The following is an 8,039-nucleotide window of genomic DNA, read 5'->3' as shown; positions in this document are numbered from 1 at the left end:
ACAAGTATCATAATTCTATTTCCCATGTACTGAAATTGTTTAAATATGAGAATTAAAAGGATTACAACTTACAAATCTACTAGAGTTGTCATTTTTTAGTGTCTTTGCATTACAAAATGACTCCAAAATAGGATTTTTCTGCAATATTTTATCACCTACTCCACTGTCACCTCATCGTGCTGCCAGGTATTGCATTGCAATTTTTGTAGTTTCTATTTTGCCTGTGCCACTTTCACCACAGAAATACAATTTTGAATCAATAAAAAAAAACTCTTTATCCTTGAGCATAACCTTATAAAACATCAAACAAAAAAATTAAAATCCAACCATATAGATGAAAAAGGAAGTAATCATACTACGATGAAAAATATTTCCATCTACTAACTTCACATGTGTTTAAAGCACTCATTAAAATTTATTATAGGCAAATTAAATACTTATACCTGACAAGAAATAGGCACCGCACCCCAATAAATCATCTAACTTCACCTCTGTTTGAAGCACTCGTTAATTTTTTTTAATAACAACCTAAATACTTATACCTCAAATCTACAGTTTCAATTTTTTTTCACCTGTCACTTATGACATTCAAAACTAGTCACTTTTAACATTTCAAAACTTTACGTTTAAAAAGGGAAAACATTTTGTACAACATCAAATTCCAAGCTTGCCTTTAATCAGAGGACCAAAAGTTACTGAATCATACCACAGATGCACTTATACAACTCCTTTTAATGCTGTAGTTTATCTGTTTTAGGTTTTTGGAGATTATTCAGTCATATTTTTTAATTTATTATACATTTAAAAAAAATCAAACAACAAAACCAAAAAAATATTATCTCCTAAAAAATTATTTGACCCAATTTCGAACCAGGAACTCCGAAGAAAAATAGATAATGCCCTCGATCATTATTCAAGGTGGGATTTCAAATGGTTAAGTTGTACACTCTATATGGGTTTTACTCTGATATTTCCTTCTCCCTAAGGGATGGTCATGTTTTCTGGCCTTCAAGACCCCCCTCTTTGTTAGTCTGGTCTAGGCCTCTTCCTTCCTTAGCTCTGTACTTAGCCTAGTTTCGGCTGCCACGTCTCAATTCCTTTCCTAGCCCCCGAGGTCAAATTCCACTCTCTCCTCCATTTGCTCAGTCCTGCCACTTTAGTCCTCACCTCACCTCGACTGATGAAGGATTTCTAGTTCAAATTGTGTTCTTTCTTTTCCATCCTATTCAATGTGGCACAAGGCTTACTCAGGGGGACACCCTGAATCGTTGATCATGTCTACTTCCACCGAGAGGAGCAAGTTGTGCAGCATGGAATGACTTTTTCCAGCTAAAGAATAACCAAGACATTCAGCTGGAACTTAACTAGCATAGATCAATTTTAAGAATGGATCTAAAATGAGCTGAGAGGGATTTAATTTCTTCACTTGCAAATGTTTTTAATTTTTATTTTGGCAGAGATGAAAAATTTCAACTTTGATGACAGATAGACATCCTTACACATCCTCTCATCTTAATGATGATGAAATTAGGTTAATTCTTCAAACATTGGTAGCTTATGGGAAGGAAATTGGACTAATTCCGCATACATTCTTGGCTCATGGGACAGAAATTGCTCAGCTGAGATGTGAAAGCTAACAACTGAAGCACGTCATGGACATTTTCAAATTTCACACCCTTCCTTCGAGGATGAATTCTCTGGCCTTTAATGCATTTGTACAAGATTCTATTTTGCAGCCTCACCTAACACAAGCAAAGGAAACCAGCACCCAAAGCTCATAGACCTAGATTTGAAATTGTAATCACTTATTCCGATATTGTTTTTCCGAGTTCAGTGAATTCAAGGTTTTTTAACTGTATAGTTCTACATCTACAATTTTTGTACGCTTTTGACAAAGGATAACCCAGACATTTCAGAACTGTATTTTTTATTTTGAAGAATACATGTAAGATCTGGCTATCCAATTCATCTTAGGCCCTTTAATAATTAAAAAAGAGCCCCTTTATGATAAACAAACAAACAAAAAGCAATTGTTTCTGTTAAAATATTTCAGAAGAAAAATCTTTCATGTCAGACATTTTGTCAATCAAGATCATATTGTAAGAATAATATTGCATTTCTCAAAACCATAGTAGCCTTTTAATAGAAAGGAAAAAATCTTCAAAGAAAATTTCTAAACATGTTTCAAGTGTGAATTCAACAAAAGCCAAGATTATGTGAACGCTGTGTCACTTGAAATTTAGGCATGCCACCTCATTCAATAAAATTTACTATTAACAAAACAAGAAACCTATGCCATGTTTCAAGTATTCAATTGTAGTCTACAGATAATTAGTTTCAACAGCTTCTCCAACTGGCTATTAATTTGACAAATCAGAAGTAGTAGGGATATCTAAAACTTAAATGTCTAAGTCAAAAACTATGATAGATATGTTTGTGAGGAGCTCGTTTCTGAACGGGTTTTAGCCGGTCTTGGAGACTGAATTAGATGAACACTTAAGCAACTAAGATTGTTTCCTAATTTCTTTCAATCAACATAATGTCAATCTAATAATATGTGAAAAAAATACATCATCTTGTAGTAGTGTCTAGTAAGTAAATCAAGCCAAGATGGTGCAAAGAGAGTGCTTCCTTTGGAAACACAATGAAGTCTTGAGAAGAGTAAATCATAGATAAGAATGAAAAATTCTGCAAATAAGCGAAGATATTTAGAATTCATAGAGGATGTTGGATGTTGGTAGATGCAATTCGTGAATTATTGATGGCCAACTTGCTACTATATACAAATGATGCCATCATATTGAATGAATGCATGCCACCTACTTTAGTGTCATGTAGAGTGAGGTTACTATGCAACTTGCGTAATATCTAGTGAAGAAGAAAAATGAAGAAAGCTATTACAATACAATCTATGAAAAGAAAAGACAACTTATATATGGAACAAAGTTATTGCTAAAACAAATTGACGAGAAGCAAAACTGCATAAAAATATAGCCTTTTATTCGTATACCTCTAAAAGCAGGAGAAGCCCCAGCACAAAGCTGATAAAATATATGATAAGATCATTCACCTTGTAACCATTGCACTAGTCTTGATAGTAAAATACAAATAGGTATTTTATCGCATTGTAGCTTCTAGAACATACAATATCAAACCAAATAAATTTGACCAAACTCAAATAATATGATCATGTGGTCCTCACCTTCTTGAGCAAACTTGTAAAGAAGAAAAAAGGATTATGTTAAATCATAGTTCACACATTAGGGTATAATCCCACTAAATGACCTCTCTTCATTATCCCATTATCTGACACAAACCTATTTCAAATTTAATAGTGTGAAAAGGAATGGTGAAGTCGGTTACAGAGATGTAAAACACTCAAAACTAAAAAAGAAGCTTAAACTTTTGTCACATGTTTGAATATGTGCACCACAAATTTTGCGAGTGCCGTCAAAATGCATGTCAATCAACTTGCCCTACATATATTTCTGATATCTTCATTTTTTTCAAAAACCCCATGGTAATTACTTCTTACTTTCGAATACCCACTTAATGCTACCAAACCATTACCTCTAAAAACCCTCACATTTTGTAGAACAAATTTAATTAACCCCATAAAACCTACAATAGAATGTCCAACCATCGCATCATATTTAAATTTCCGAAATTTTCATTACCTACATATTCCTCCTAGTTACTCCTTACTCTCCAACCCTGACTTCTAAAAACCATTGCAAGACTGACTTTGTTTAATTAACACCACAACACCTCCCATAAAGAAACTCAATTAAGTAAACTATCCAGAGCTTCATTCAATACAAATTCCTTGTTATCTTAAGAGAGGGGAGTGGACAATGAACATACCTTTCAAAGAAATCGAAGAAAACCTTGGGGACTCTGATCCTACACTTTCCAAAAATGGGCAAAACATTCTTTTTCACAAACCCTGTATCCAAATATTACCATTTTCTTTAATATTTGAGGCACCCAAAACCCGAAATATTTTCCCTCAAAAACGACAGAAACAAAAAACTAAAACCCCATCAAAATGACTCTGCTTTCTCTCCAAAACTTAGTAAACTCCAAGCATTATAGATAAACAGAACTAGTATAATATTTTCCATGGATACAGCAGACCAAAAAACCATTACTTTGCAACCTCAAAACTCCTTAGGGTTTCAAAATGCTGCAAAAAGATTGGAAAGAATATTACCTTACCACTATTAACAATTTTCAAATCTCCGGGATATATGAGATGGCTAAGAGCATGGCCTTAATGTCCCTTGTCCCATGAAGTCATTGAAACAGACGAAACTCCCCCAGAATTTGTCGCACACAAAGCAAAGAATGAAGAAGAAATAGAATTGTTGCCCTTATCAACGAATGATATGATAATGCCCAGGCACAAATGAAAATAGGGTCTTGCTTCACCCTCACAATATTGACTCATCTCCCAGGTAGCCGCGTGTCTATCAAAAAGACCATTGCGTAGCTCACGAAGTATGGAACACGTGTCCACAGAAGAATGGCTGAAATTGGGGTGCGAAAATATGCCCACCTATCTATAGATCACTTTCTAACAAAAGGACAATTGACTTGGGCTTTAAAGCACTAGTTGATGTTAACCCTACATAGACCTTTATGGTATATAATTAAATTCATGGAAATAGCATAAATCTCTCTTATACTTTTAAAAAAAATTGTAAAAGTAAATTTATGTTAATTTATTTATTTCAAAGTTTTTTTTTTTTTTAAATTATGAATTTGTTTTCTTTTACAATTTTTTATACCAATCACCTCAACATTTTTAACACAATCATAGATCTTTCAAAGTGAATCATTTATTAGCCACCCTAAGTGAAAAAGGAGATTGGTAAAGCTCTATAACTTATCAAATTTGTCCATAATCCTATCATATTTGTCCATAATCATAAAGTTAGAATAATTGCTTGGGCATACATCAAGGCCACTAAGCCTCACAAACCACATGGAACATAATCATAGAAGCCATAATGATTTGACATTAATGCACAGAAAGAAAAAACAATGATTATAAATTCAATCATTGCTTAGATAAGGCTAGCATTCAACAACGGTTCATCATGGGATGGCCCAAAACCATCATTAGTAACTTTAGGATCAAATATTGCAATTTGCAACTATATTTAACTCGTTAAGCTTGATTTTTTTGGTTTTATATTAAAAGAATAGTTAGGGTTAGTGTTAAGAATTTTTCATTTTAGAGTTTTAATGGATTTTTAAGTTAATTTTTTCAATGTTTTTAGGTTTTTTTAATGTTTATTTTCTAATTTTATTATTTTATGTTAGGTTATTAATTTACTTGTTAAGTGATTGATTTATATGATTAATTTTTATAAGTATTATTATGTCAAGAGGTATTCTATAGGTTAATGTGGCAGCAATGTTGTAAAAATTAATGTAGTGTTATGTTGACTCATCGACATAACATTACATTAAAGAAAAATAAAATTAAATGTTTAGGTTGGTCATTTGATGGGTTTGCTCATGTTGGTTTACAAACCCATGGTATTGCATGGTCCATCGTATTTGTCTATGGTATTTTTTATGATGAAGCATATTTAAAGGCTTGAGGAAATACATTATGGAATGCAAGAGTACTAGCTTAGATCCATATTAACTTCGAACTTAATCTCTCTCATTGCTTGGTAGATCTAGATTTAAAATGGATCTGGGATGGGTAGTATACATATAAGGTATGTGTATTCTAGCTACATACCCACACCTTGCATGATACATTAGTATTCTATGATTGGTCTTGAGATCAATTAATAGTTGAGCTTGAATTAGTCTTAAACTTGATTGACAATTAAGTTTGATTAGTGGTTAAGTAAATGATTAACCATTAATCCTTATTAATAAATAATTCATGATTTATAATTATTATAATTAATTTAATACTAGATCATTTAGGATTATCACAAAACCATTTGATTTGATTGACCCTTAGGTAAATATTATTATTTTATTAATATTGTTATGGAAATTATTTTATTTTTTTTATGATTCTTTATGGCTTGACAAGTTTGACTTCTTGAAATTAATTTATGGGTAGGGGATTAGGTTGGGGGATGATAGGGGCCATCAAAAGAATGAGAGGGTTGGTAACATTAATGAGGGGGGATATTAGTAGGAGGGTTTTCTTTTGCCGAAGCGATTCTTTTGAGGGGGAGGGGGAGGATTTTTGTCTTTGGGGAACATGCGGGTTGGAGAGGTTTTGGGTTATCACAAATAATGGTGAATTTTGGTGTTGGACACTAGAGGGGTGTTGCCATGGGAAACTCAAACACACTATGGTTGTGGTTTCAACTTGGTCTTAGAGGGCTAGGGAACTTGTGGAGGTTTCCTAGGCTGCCAAGTCGAATAGGCTTTCCTAGTTGGCAGGATGGCATATTCAATCGGGTGGTCCCTGAAGGAGCACTGCAATCGAGGCACCATAACTAGGTATTTTTCTTGTTGTTTGGCTAAGTTATATAAATTACTCATAAGTAGGTTTTTAATAAGCTTTTAATATGTTGTGTCAAATATATTTCTTTGTTAAATAAACTCTTTTTTTTATATGTTGTGAAATTGTAGAAATTTTGTCATAGTTTGAGGATAGAGGAATGGGTCCTTACATCTCCCAAACAACTCACTTTACTTTACATCTTAATATATGTTTGTAGTATTAAGATTTCCTAGAGCAAGGAGATTTAACTAAAGCCCCCATCCTCATAGTGTAAGGAGCATATGCCCAATGCTCTAGTGAAAATGTGTCACATTGAACCCCACTTTTTGGATTTAGTCCAAACATTTACATGTAAAAGTTTGTGCAAAATAGTGAATGATCAATTCATGAAAATCTCCTATCAAGTTGAGCAGAGTTAATATACATTCATTGTGTTTTTTCTATAAAAGAAATAATGATTCAATTATAGTAAGTTGCTAAGGCGCAAATGTATCGCTTAAAAGGGCAACTTTTCAAGTAATGGAGATAGAAAGAAATTGGTTGTGAAATTGAGTAACCTAATTCCAAAGTGACTCAACATATGCATAAATTTAAATAGAAGCTTAAGATTTAAGGCAACCATAGAAAGGACATTGGGATATAGGATGCCAAAGTGCACCAATATGCTGCCAATAGGCAAGTCCCTAAGAATAAAGGAATAAGTAAAAAAAGACTTCTTAGTCTTAATTGAAGGCTCACAAACACTTTTTGGCACATAGGGGTGACCTAGGGTTCAGAGCTAAGCCAGCAAAACTCCCTCAGACATTGGCATTTTTCAAAATTTGCAAATAGGTGAGGTCTCACCCAAGATATGTTGATGGGTTTGCAAGAACATTTGAAGGTTTTGCAGGGGAAAGGGCATGTAGAGATGACTTCAATTCCAAACAATACACCTAAACTATGGTATTCATCATACATTGTAGATATAACCATTTAAAAGGAATTACATTCATATTGTGTGTTATAATATCCCTAATGAACTACAACGCACATTGGTTAAGTGTAAAAACATTGCATAATCAACAAAGTAACCATTCAACATGAGTTCAATATACAAGCACAAAAAAAAACTATGACACTCAACAAGGGAACATAGCTTCACATACATTGATACCATTATTGGCATTACGCCTCAACTATAAAATATCAACACAAGACATTCACCAAAAGCTCTGCAATGACTTCATATTTCATTCATTTATCCAACACTTTATACAAGATGCATATAGAGTAGAACATTAGGAGAGAGAAGAAAGTTGTGTGTGTCTTGCATGTTATAGATTTCCATGCAACATCCTATTAAATGTTTCAACATGTTTTGACACCCATAAAATGTAGATTGCTTATCATTCTCTTAGGAAGGATATGATGTCTTACATCCTTATAAGTATACAGATTTTCATTCAAATGTGGCTAGGGAAATGGAACAACCTTCTACTTTGTAGAAGTTATTTTGTTCCATCTTCTACTTTGTAAAAGTCTTTTTTCCCAAGCTAGTTGGACTCCTTAGCAT

At 33.2% G+C, this 8,039-nt stretch overlaps 1 non-coding gene across 1 annotated transcript; it reads right to left on the bottom strand.

Moving 5' to 3' along the window:
• Positions 1 to 4,879: 4,879 nt before the first annotated feature.
• Positions 4,880 to 5,031, bottom strand: LOC149235643 (small nucleolar RNA SNORA5). The gene has a single exon (XR_016246917.1). It is a non-coding gene; the product is annotated as a small nucleolar RNA SNORA5 (small nucleolar RNA).
• Between the last annotated feature and the right edge of the window lie 3,008 nt (positions 5,032 to 8,039).

This window comes from Pinus tabuliformis, chromosome 8 (genome assembly GCF_031772625.1).
Source record: "Pinus tabuliformis cultivar Carrire ecotype Pingquan chromosome 8, CPIR1, whole genome shotgun sequence".
Taxonomy (NCBI): Eukaryota; Viridiplantae; Streptophyta; class Pinopsida; order Pinales; family Pinaceae; genus Pinus; species Pinus tabuliformis.
Note: the sequence above shows the minus strand (reverse complement) of the source record. Positions and strands in the feature narration are given on the sequence as shown.